Source organism: Hibiscus syriacus, unplaced genomic scaffold (assembly GCF_006381635.1).
Source record: "Hibiscus syriacus cultivar Baekdansim isolate YM2019G1 unplaced genomic scaffold, ASM638163v2 tig00110893_pilon, whole genome shotgun sequence".
Lineage (NCBI taxonomy): Eukaryota > Viridiplantae > Streptophyta > Magnoliopsida > Malvales > Malvaceae > Hibiscus > Hibiscus syriacus.
The window spans coordinates 3,402,457-3,414,808 of record NW_024062901.1 but is presented as its reverse complement, the minus strand read 5'-3'; the positions used below and the strand labels follow the sequence as shown (position 1 = coordinate 3,414,808).

At 36.4% G+C, this 12,352-nt stretch overlaps 3 pseudogenes; 1 reads left to right on the top strand and 2 right to left on the bottom strand.

Annotated features, from left to right (window-relative positions):
- Positions 1-296: 296 nt before the first annotated feature.
- LOC120145412 lies at positions 297-3,113 on the bottom strand (annotated as a pseudogene).
- A 1,080-nt stretch (positions 3,114-4,193) lies between these two features.
- On the top strand, positions 4,194-5,878 carry LOC120145411 (annotated as a pseudogene).
- Positions 5,879-6,020: 142 nt separating this feature from the next.
- Positions 6,021-11,764, bottom strand: LOC120145146 (annotated as a pseudogene).
- Positions 11,765-12,352: the final 588 nt, after the last annotated feature.

The following is a 12,352-nucleotide window of genomic DNA, read 5'->3' as shown; positions in this document are numbered from 1 at the left end:
GAACACTCTTTAGTACGGTATATGTTTTCTTGTTAACATTATTTATTTCAACAACGTATCTTTCCAAATCTCGTTTGTTATGATATTATAAGTATATAGTAAATTGGTATATATGATTATTTTTCACAATATAAAGGGAAACCAAATTTCTATATGATTATTTACCGGCGTGGAGATTGTTTTGGCAAGAAGAATGTGCAATTTATTTCAACCAATAGAAGATATTAAATATTATTATTTTCTTTTTTCTAGTTTGTCAAAACAAGTAGATTATAACTATTCTTATTCAAGGGTTATCGGGTTAGTCGACGGCTATCTCATACAACCTCACACAATTATCAGCTCCGCAAGAAGCAAGCTGGAGGCTTGTGCAGTTCTCATTCTTCTCTCGGTTCTTCCACACCAAACGGTTAACTGCAGATACATGGCACATGAAAGGATCGAGCCGGATGATCAGAGCAGCGGTCACTCTACCCGTTGAAATGCTTTCATCGCCTCTTTCGACATGTAGGCTCCAAATTTGAAGGAGTCCGGTTTCCATTCCGACTGCAAGAAGCCCGTGATTTCTTTGTCGGTCCAGACCAACCCAAGAGAGGGCATTGACACTGCTGTTGAACGGCGGTAAAGTCAGGAGCTGTTTAACTGAAGATGTCTTCTCCACACCCCAAATCTTCACCGTCTTGTCCCTAGAACCCGTAGCAAATTCATGACCAAAAGGGTTCCAGGAACATGTCCATATTATTCGTTTATGGGCCTCCCGCCTCTCCACAAGGTTGTAATCGATTTCGTCCATGCCTGCAGATAAAAAAAAACCAACAGTCATATATGATCGGGGCATTCAATTGGTGTGAGTAAACAGTATTAGAACACAATTAGTAGATATAAGGGTACCTCCTCTACTGATTTTGAAAACGGAGAACTGGCGATCCCGTGAGACTGCCAAAAGAAGGTTGTCGTCGTGAGAGAATTCCATCTGTCACTGTTAAACTGTGAGACTGCAAGCGGCCGACAGCTTTCCATGAACCCACCTGCCATAACCATATATCGGCTACTGTTGCAGACTGGGCCTGCATACGAATTAGTATTAGAAACAATCGAAGGACTTCTGTGTGATGGTTGATCACTTCAGCACTGCTAAACCAAAAGAGAGATGAATTCGAAACATAAACAGAGACGAGATTACATCGAAACACAAACCACCTTACCAAATTAATTGGAATTAAATTTCTAGTAAAGCCAAATGGTAAGAAAGACACGTACCTTACACGATGAAGCAACGAACATTCCCTCATGATCACAGCATAAAGAAAAAAGCTCATTCCTATGACCATAAAGTTTGTGTGATTCTGGCCATAGTGTATGCCAAGCAAGTTGATCCTCGATAGGAGGTTCAGTTAAAGCAACTGGAACAGCATCAGGAACCAATTCAAGAGTGTCAAGACATCATTTCCGGGATTATCTCGGACCTCATGGGTTGCTGCAGGGGAAAAATTTCCTGTCAAATAATTTGCTTACACAAGTTCATGCACATAAACTGATGGTGATAAACTATATTCATTACAAATATAAAGGCAAGAAAGTTTCAGCATCGAAAGGAAACACGAAAAAAGACGATAAGACCTGACCACATAGTAATTCAATAAAAGTGGGGGTGTATCGCTAAGGATTTCAATGCACATACTGTATATTAGTTATTTACGAAACTAACCGTTTACGTAAACAGGCTTCTGTGATAGACCAAAAGCAGACATATTGGCACCCAAGACCTGAACATCTGCTTGGACGTCTTCTGGAAAACTTGACTGTTCTGAAGTAGCATGATGCAGTGTCTAAGAAAGATAAAGGGGCTTCAAACACTCTGGCAACTTTCTCGTCTGCTCCACTAACAAAACGATGGTTCCCTTTTCCTTGAATGATAGCTGCACAATTAATATCATGCCCGTGAACTTGAGGCCGAGCAATTTCATGCCAGGAGTCCCCATTAGACTGAGGGTCTTGATTGTGCCATGGAGCAAAAATACGAGTCGTCTGCAACAAGAGATTCCAGCATCAACACCGCCATTTGATTTCACGAAAGTTTTGAGGGATGCACATTAATTCTATCGCTATCTCAACCTCTCACCTACATCTTTAACAAGGATGACATCTCACCTGATCATGACTTACTGACAGTATGTACTCACCTCACCTTGCCCAACCGATATCCGTCACTGAAGCAAAATGCCCAGAAGGTACTTTCTGTGGTCGCCAATTATCTGAGCTAACACCGATATTTTTCCACATATGGAATTCGCCACCAAATCCATGCGCCAAGATAGAACGTGCATCAGGGCTCCAATGGCCACCGTAAAAGCCTAGAGCACAATGGCTTAATTCCCCAACAGTGATAACATTCATCCAAATACCAGTTTTCCTCTCCGGTTCCAGATCATCATCGCCTTATCCATTGATGCAGACAAGATGCTTTGGGGTTGATAGAAGCCAACCTCTTCTTCGGCAACCACTGAAGGTGGTTGCCATTGTACAGAATATACCCAATCCTCGTGACCAATCAGAAGAGATTCAAAAGATATTTGATAAGAGAATGAGCCAGCTACGAAAACAGGACCTTCAATATAAGATGCCAGGCTTATTTCACCTCTTCTATGTGTACCCTCTGTGTCAGCTAGAGAACCTCGGAGAGTCAACTTCCATATGCGTATACCTTTGTCCTGAGATGAACTTACAAGTAGAATACTATCACATTCACCACTAAATATAGGTAACGAGAAGTCTAACTTCCTGATCCAATCTGTATGCCCTTTACTTCACAAGCACGAACAAACTGCACACCCAAATTTTCTTTTTTTTAGTTGCCTTGTCTTTTTTCTTTTTAATTTTTTAGGAATGATATGTCTTTATAACAGGTTTATATCTGCCTTTGTGACACGTTTATTTTTACCTTTGTAGCACATTTATCTCTATCTTTTGGCAGTTTTCAGTTTTTTTTGCCGTTGTTTTTGTTTATCTTTTTTTAGTTGGATTTGACATCACTACGACTGATCAATATGACACTTACTTGTTATCATGGTGATCTTCCTTGCTTTGAACCTCAAATTGATTTGGATACGCATTTTGCGTTCGTGGATAGTTTTCTCACGTCGATTGACTCTAATTTGCGATTTGTCGATGATATTTCAATAGTTTCATCCTTTTGTGGTTTGTTTGACGATACAGTCAGATTTATTCGTATCTTTATTTTGTTCGAGTATTTGATTAAGTTTTTTAACATTTTCCTTTTTTGGTTTTATGTGATCTAGGTGGCTAATTTTTGTATCAATGATTATAGGAAAATGTCATAATCATAATTTAGTTTACGTTTACAGTTATACTTATAAATCTTCATTGTAATTCTGGACATTTTCTACTTTTAATAAAACTAACGGTTTTCTATCAAAAATAAAAAAATAAAGTAGATATAAATGTAAATCAAAATTACTTAAAATGAAAAAAAAATCATTAAAATTGTGATTAATTATTCTTAGTTTATAAGTTTCGAAATTAATAAGAAGTAAACTGCTCATATTTTTTAAGAGGTTTCAATTTTAATTTTAGGATAAAGTATGAACCAAACGGTCTCAGTGATAATTTTTTTTATTATTCTTTGAGATATTGGGTTCGAGCATCATGAATGCAAGAGATTAAGTTTTTAATGTTAAATAAATGAAATTTATCTTTAAACATATATTATTTTGTACTTACCGCGTGTTAATAAAAAAATTTGAGATCCAAAGATCTTAAGAGATATTGAGATCAATGAAATATGGAGACAGGCGTCACCTTTTAAGATTATTTAAATATATATAGAAATATATTATTTCATTCTATATTTAGACTCGGTTAAAAACAACACAAGGTGGATAATGATGATCAGTGTTGTTTGCTCTGTATTGTATCATCTCCACGACATCAGTTTCAATATAATCCAATACGAGATTTAGGTTAACCTAAATTAATGCAAACCATCATTCATTGAAAACCAAACAAAAAAGTCTTTTAAATATCTCAACGTATTGTATTAGATTTTGCTTGTGCAAATCCGCGGACGTCTTCTGCCATTTTCACCTATTCATTTCGGAACAAAGAAAAAAGAAAAAAAAAATCTGCGACCGATCGAATAAACCGTATTCTTCATCGCTGCTTGCACGTTATCTCGGTTATGGAGTCGGTGGCTTCCGATATATCGATGATTCTTCCAAGGGTTCTCATTGTCTCTCGACGAACTGTTCGGAAGAATAAGTTCGTGGATTTTGTAGGTATGTTACGTTTTTCGATTTTTGATTTTTTTTTAATTCCTGTATACATGCATACATAGATATAGATGTTAGGTTATGGGTGAAATTCGTACATGCGTATATTTAGAATTTTTCTTAATCAAATTAACGATGTAAGTATGTGTGTATATATATGAATTTTGCAAAATACTTACAAATCATCCTCCTTGTGCAGGAGAATATCATCTAGATCTCATTGTTAGCTATGGGGCAGTGCCTGTGATTGTCCCTCGAGTTACCGGAATCCACATGCTGCTTCAAAGCTTCGAGCCTATCCATGGTGTTCTTCTTTGTGAAGGAGAGGATATTGATCCATCCTTTATGATTCTGAACTGTCTTGCTTTTCGGTAGAGGAACTCGACGAGATTAAATGACTTCATGCAAGCGATACTTCGATCGACAAAGAGAAAGATTCAATCGAGTTGAGGCTTGCTAAGTTGTGTCTTGAAAGGAACATACCCTATTTGGGAATATGTAGAGGATCACAAGTCCTTAACGTAGCGTCCGGAGGCACGTTGTATCAAGATATAGGTAAAGGACTGTTGAAGAAAAGCTCAGGAGGACATAAAGTTATTCGTATGGACTACGATAATTATGACGGTCATCGGCATGCGGTGAAGGTAGTGAATGACACCCCATGCACCGGTGGTTTAAAGATTGTTTGGATGAAAGCAAGATGGAAATCAAGGTGAACAGTTATCACCACCAAGGTGTAAAGAAACTTGCTCCTCGATTTGTGCCAATGGCTTTTGCACCAGATGGTTTGGTGGAAGGGTTTTACGATCGCGAGGCATACAACCCGGACGAGGGTAAATTCACCATGGGGCTTCAGTTTCATCCCGAGCGAATGCGGCAATCAGATTCAGACGCTTTTGATTATCCGGGATGTGCATCGGCATATCAGGTATGGTACTCCTGCTTACCTTTAGAGCAAAGGGTACATTATATACAAAAATCCATGATTGTTATATAAATACAGGAGTTTGTGAAGGCAGTGATTGGTTATGAGAAGAAACTCAGTAGCTCGATTTCCATGCGGAAAACTCTCCAGTTAAACCAGGAGATGGAGAAGAAACGAAAGAAAATCATTAAAAGCCTCTCGATAGCAAGATGCATGTATAGTTCAGGAAACACATTCGGTTCCCGCTATGAACCCGAACTGCAAGTTGGAGCCAATTTCCTGGAGGTTAGCAAAGCAAAAATAATTTAACATTTCGGAATCGAATCCCATGCACCCTGAAAATGGATTATATATCATTAATTTATGTGAATGTAGGAAAACACTGCCTTGAGCTTACAGCAAGAGAAGAGGCTGAAGCAAATGGGAGCAACAGTGAGGAATGGTTCAATGTACAAGCAAATGTTGAAGATGAATGTGGAAAGGCAGGAGCTTGCAAGGACCATGATGGAGAAGATGACCATCGAGCAACTAGCCGAATTGGATGCATTCTACAAGATCATGTCGAATATATGTTCCAAGCATTGGACTTGAAGCTCAAAATCCGAACCCTATAGTATATTTACCATGATTGACTTCTATGTTTTGCCAGATACAAATATTTCAGAAACAAAATACTTTTACATACGACGACATGCAAATGATAATGCTCGGTGAGAATGGCAGATCATATCTTCTTGCTATAGATTACATTTCCATAACAAAAATGTATAACATTGCCAAGGAACAGGAAACACAGATCAATATCCATTCATCAAAACCGATTCTCTCCTAACATACCATTTTAAAGATGATTAAATTTCGATAAACATTATTAGCAGTACAATACATATAAGGGATAGCTCAAAGGTCGCACTTATACAACCAACCTAACCAAAATCCCCTGTATAATGTCTAGTAAAACATTAAATCCTACATTTTTTATCTTCAGGACAAAAAAAATGCCCGGTTCTTCTAATCTTATCCATAAATTAAAATTAAAGCATGGTAAAGGAAAAGCAAGAAGAAACTAACATATATTCTATGCTGATAGCGAACGGAAACCACCTCCGCACCGGCTTGAGCTCAGGCTCTACATCAGCTTCTGAGTCTAAATTTTTCTCCATTCGATTCCTTTATTTATCGTAAATGCTTCACTTCTTCCCTTCCATCCAGCAGGGTTCTGTGTCAGATAACTTTTTTTTTGCAAGTTCTTTTATAAATTATTACAACCCCAAATTTAACTTTTGGCCTTGACCTCCAATACTAAGGAAATATAGTTTGTTTGTAGGAAACATTTTGACATGTAATGATTGCACTTCCCTTCTGGAGTAATAGGGACTACCATTACAAAGATATCGGACTATCACCTGCGGCAGAAAAATGAGAAATCTGGTTGATTGACATGAAGGTGTCTCAACCAACAGTCAGCAGCCTGAAAGAGGTTTTTTGCCAAGGCACAATCTGTTGTTCCATTAGGCATCCATAAGGAGCCCTTGAACTTGTATGATGCAAGACCGAAGACGGCAATGACATCTTTGGAACACCATCCATGTAATTGGGACATGTCACAACCGATGCCAAAGCACTTTCTCCACCTGAAATATGACAAGTTACATAAAAGCAACAGATGATATTTCTTTACCAATAGAGACATGCTACCAACACAGGGCAAACACAAACTGTTACTGAATACAAGCAAGTCTGTAAACACGAAGTTATGCAATCAGGTACAAAATTTTGCTGTAAAAGACATTTTTATCCACCAAAACAATTTACTAAATGTAGGACTTGGGTAAAACAGATCAAGGTTTTCAGTAACTACTTTGAAGTCCAACACGGTAGAACTTTTGACGGAAAGTGATGTAAAGAAGAAAGCATGAGTGCATGACTACTACAACACTTTAAAGTATCTTATTATTATTCAAGCAATTAGATAATAGACACATATGGGAGACTCTTGCGCACCATCTGCAAAGTAATTCTCCAAGGTTGATAGAAATGTAAAAGATTAACAATTACTAGAGAAAGCCAGAAAAGATTAGTTAACACGAAAGCCTAGCATCACTTCAGGTTCACACACATTGAAAATGAAAATGATTTAAAATAAAATTCTATATTACCTCCTATGGGTGTATGGAGATAATGGTAAGTCAGAAAGCAAGCATCTAGATCTTTTAATGTAGGTCCAGTAGGTATTCTGTAAATCGGATACCTACGAGAATTTCAGTATATATTTATCAGTCAAGTAGGCGGAACACAAGTTTGGAAACATATATGTCTAGGAAAAATAAATAATAATACCATGCAATGGAAAGCCAGCTGGAAGATAGTAAATCACAGCTTTTTAGTGTCTTCAATTCAGGGAACCGGAAGGCCAGATCTTCAATCTGTTACCAAATATTAAGTTTAGGAACTGAACAAAATAATGCAAACGTTGATCTACACATTAAATGACCACTTGCTGTAAAAAGGAGAGGAGAGAAAAGCATATCGCATATTAACCTTGTCAGCTAAAGGTTCTCGGCTATAAGGAGGGTTTTGTTCCAAAAACTCAAAAATCAAACAACTTTGAGAATTCATAGATTCCCCCTCATCACTAGATAAGTCTTCTTGAAGTATCTGCTGATCTCCCATGGACAATCTATCCATCCTACAAGACATCTCACTTGCCATGTGGATTCTTGTTTCCCTCAGAGCATTTGATCCTCTTTCAGGTTCACAATCACTACTACCATCACTGCTCGAGTCCCTAATGTCACTATCACTATCCTGACCTGGTTGGCTATCATAAAGAGAATCAATCATCATTACATAAAACACATCATTACATATAACACAACATTCTTCGTATTATATCGCTTAATGCAAATTGCTAAAAAAGATACAGAGCCAAAAAAACAAATGGAAGCAACATCAAAATCATTTGCTTAGACCAAATATATTTCTCAAGACATAATAATGAGTGGAGGCAAAGGAGAGAATTTGGGGGTGGGGGTTAACAAAAATTATAGCCAGAAAGTTTACCTTCTTAATGAGAGAATGGAAACAACAATGAGATCACTGTCTTCATATTCCCACAAGAAATACTCCAGGTGATCACTTATAAAATTAACAAAGCAATTGATTCACTTCAAAATTATCACCTTATGACTAAGATAGTTTTTGCACAAGCACTTTTGCATTAAAAAGGAACTAGGACACAACACAAAGGATTTTGCGATTGAGAAGACAAGTAGGACTCAAAGTCACCATAAGGCTTAGACAGTTAGATTTAGCACAAGCACTTTTGCATTAAATAGGAACTACGACACAACACAAAGGATTTCGTGACAGGGACACAACACAAGAACTTAATTTCTGACAACCCTAGAATACAGTTATCCAGTCCCCTATATGGTATTAAATGAGTTAAGTTGCATGAGACTTTTAGTGGTTTTTGGATTGGTTTTAGAAAAAAAAAATTTAAGGTTCTCAGTCCGCATTTCATATATTTTTAGTTGTTTCTCTCTTGGCCAAAATATTTTCAGTTGCTTTAAGTAGTAATATAATGAACAATTGATCCTGGTTCTTTTTTTAAGTGTTTTAGGTGCTTGAAGGTTTGAAGAGAGCAAAGCAAAGCAAAGCTATCCCGCAGAAGAGCCATTGTGTCTAGTTAATAAAAATTTAAGGTAGTTATTTCCTATTCTGAGAGCATGGAAGCCTTTCGAGTTCAAAGGGATATCAGTCAACCTTGGAGATCCAAGAAAGGAGATCATGGAGGCTTCAATAGGGTTTCTTCTAAAGCTTTTTGATTTAAGTCCTAGATTTCAACTGTATTATAATGATGAATTTGATCTTTATTTGTATATAATAGAGAACTAAACATCTTGATCTAGAATTGCAATAAATCTTTCATTAATTATTGAGTGTGTTTTATTATCTCTCTAGAAATGCCTAATTTGTTTATGCAATTCTAACCTTAGTGCCTTTGACCACTTGATCACCAATGGATTGATTTGATTTTATATTTACAACTTCAAAAGGTGATAGTGAAAGCGATCTTAGATTTTATAGCCCTTGTTTAATTCAATTGCATGAGACAAGAGAGTTGATTGGTAATTATGATAGGAATATACCTAATTACCTTGAATAGCCTAACAAGTGCTTGATCCTAACATTAATCCTTAATTCAATAGTCACAGCAGGTGTGGGTTGTATGGGATTAACACATCTACAAATCTTCAAAAGATACTAGCAGACAAATTAGTGTTCTGGACTAGCAAATTATGATGCTGTGATATAGGGTTTTAAATTTGCTTCGTTGCGTTTCTTTTTTAGAATATACAAATGATAATTGGATACTTTGAATAGGGTTGAGATTTGTGACATTCCTAGTTCTTAGTGAGCAAGGAAAAATACTCCACATGGGAGCGAAACTTTTATTTTATTATTTGAATCAAAACATGCTAATATTTAGATTAAGCAAGTTGACTCTAATTCAAATGTTTCCTTCTATTGCTTTTTCGTTCCAATATTTTTCCTTTTCCGTTTCTTGCTTTGACAGTCATAAGTTGTACACTTAATAGCAATAATGCTGAGCTTATTCCTCATGATGTACTTTGAGGAAACAGAGGTAAGACAAAGGGAATTCTTCACTCAACCGAATATAGCACAAACAATGGTTCACAAGGATGGAATTTGATCGAGCATCAGGAAGCCATCCATCCATCCAAGCGAGCAACATCAAAATTAGCGCTCTAGATTAGCAAATTATGTTGTGATCTAGAGAGATCGTTCATTGATCATGAGGAAGTGAGAAAGAAGAGTTGTAATTCTAGGTTCAAATATCTTATTATGCTAATGAAATAGTCAATTTTGCTGCAACAAGATAGTGTTAAAATTTACTTAACTTTGTTTACTAGTTTTCCGTTTAAATAGAATTGGACTCTTTAAATAAATTTGACTAATAAATTTGACTGACATTTGACATTTCTAATACTAAGTAAGAACAAGGCAATACTCCTCAAGGGAAAGATATTTTGCTTTTACTTTATTTTTGCGCGCCAATAGGCGCACTTGCATGTTACCACTTTCACCTTCTAAGCTAATGCTACCAAAGAGATTCCCCTGTATCCATACCAGATAAAGAATACTTGAACCAAAAGAACAACTAAATCCAGGTCATGCAGCATAGGAAACTTGAGACACTGTGGCTATAAGAATCAAACTCAAACGGTTATAGATTGCTCTTGATTACATTCAAAGGAGTGAATCATGCTTTAATAAATAGTTTACAATGGAGATGGGAGATACTTCAGTTCAAAGCAAGCAGAACCCTTCACATAGGAATATAAAAATCATTCAAGGGACACAATTTTACCAAATTGACAGAATAAGACCATAAGTTATTAACACCGCATAGCTAGCTAACAAAAGAGAAAAAAGGTCAGAAAGTAAACAAACTATGTAGAACTAAGCACTAAGGTCCTACAAGTTTAAAGCGAACGCCAAATAAACTCAATGCAAGCAATGTATTAATTACCTGGACTTGGCAGGCAATTTCATGGAATCCAGGTATATTTGAATACCGGACAAATAAGGTACATAATACTGAACAACAGAATCAGAATCATTCAAAATCAGTGGGACTCCAGCTCCATAAGCACTCCACTCTTTGAATGTCTCCCACAAATCACCTAGCACGAAATACGGCTGAAATTCTCCGTCACATGTCCTCCACCCTCTCATCGTCCTCTGCCACATCCATATTCAAATATCAATCTCTTTTTGAAAAATAAAATAAAAATACTCAATCTCCAAAAATATATCGCAAATTACACCATAAATAGATTATTTACACAGTTACACAGTCTTCAAGTGATTTTCAGTTTCACTACTCAATAAACAGTCACACACTCAAATTAAAACATCATATATCTTACGTCAAATTAGAACACACTCGAAATCTACAACGGAAACTAGCTTAAACCAAACAAACGCAAAAACAATTAAAAAATTAACAAAAAGATCTTATCATTTTGAGATTGAATGAACCTTAGAGAGATAAAGTGCGGGGACGGAAGGCATGACCGAGTCCAAAAACCGCTCCAAATTAGTCAAAGGAGAGACGACCGGCTCTGAAACGGGAACCAAAACCGGTTTATGATGGTCAGTCGAAGCAACACCTTTCTCCGGCTCCCGGTCCACATTCGATTGGGTGACCGTAACGTCGCTTTGAGCCCTCCGTAGTTGATCGGCTTGCTGGTTCTGAAACGACCTTCTCGCCTTGGCCGGACTGTAAAACCGGTCCTCTCCAAGGACTCTCCTGAACCCCAATCCTGTCCCCAACATAACTATAACTTTTTTCTCCCTTTGGATTTCTTTTTTCTTTACTGAGAATTGGAAGTGAGCGATTCCTATTTCCCTTTGCAGATCAAAGAAAATGATGGGAGGGAAAGGGAATTGGAGAGATCTAATGGGAAGGTTGAGGGCAAAAGGGTCAATTCCACTGAATTAAAAAAATATAAGGATATTTGAAAGTGGAAAGGAATATGGGAAAGGAAGAGGCGGTCCTTAAATAAAAGGATGGGCAGGAGACGCAACAAGAATTATATTTTCGTTTGATTTTGTGGTTTCATCCTTCCATTTTATGACAATCAGAAACCTGACCTCTTTACTTTAGTTTATCAGAATTTAGCCCTCATATTTTATGAAAACATTGAAATTAGTTCATTTATTGGTAATATTGTTAAATATTGACGTTTAATCCCTTAAATTGAAAATAATTAGTTCAATAAATGATATATATGGAACCAGATCCAGAATTTAAGAATGAAAGTTCAAAATTTTAATTTTTTTCTTAAATAGTGAATATGCAAAAGATTTTCTTTTTCTCTTATCATGTTAAATTAAATTTAACCATTTTTCAAAATATTGAGATGCACTTGACTCTAACACTAATAATTTATGTTTGAAAACTTAGCATAAAATAACAGTTTAAAGTCAAGGTTCAACGGTAAATTTTAAGTTTCATAAAATACAAGGATTAAATTGTAACAAATTTAAACATAAATATTAACTTCTCAATCCTAATAAAATAGAGGGACAGGATTCACAATTA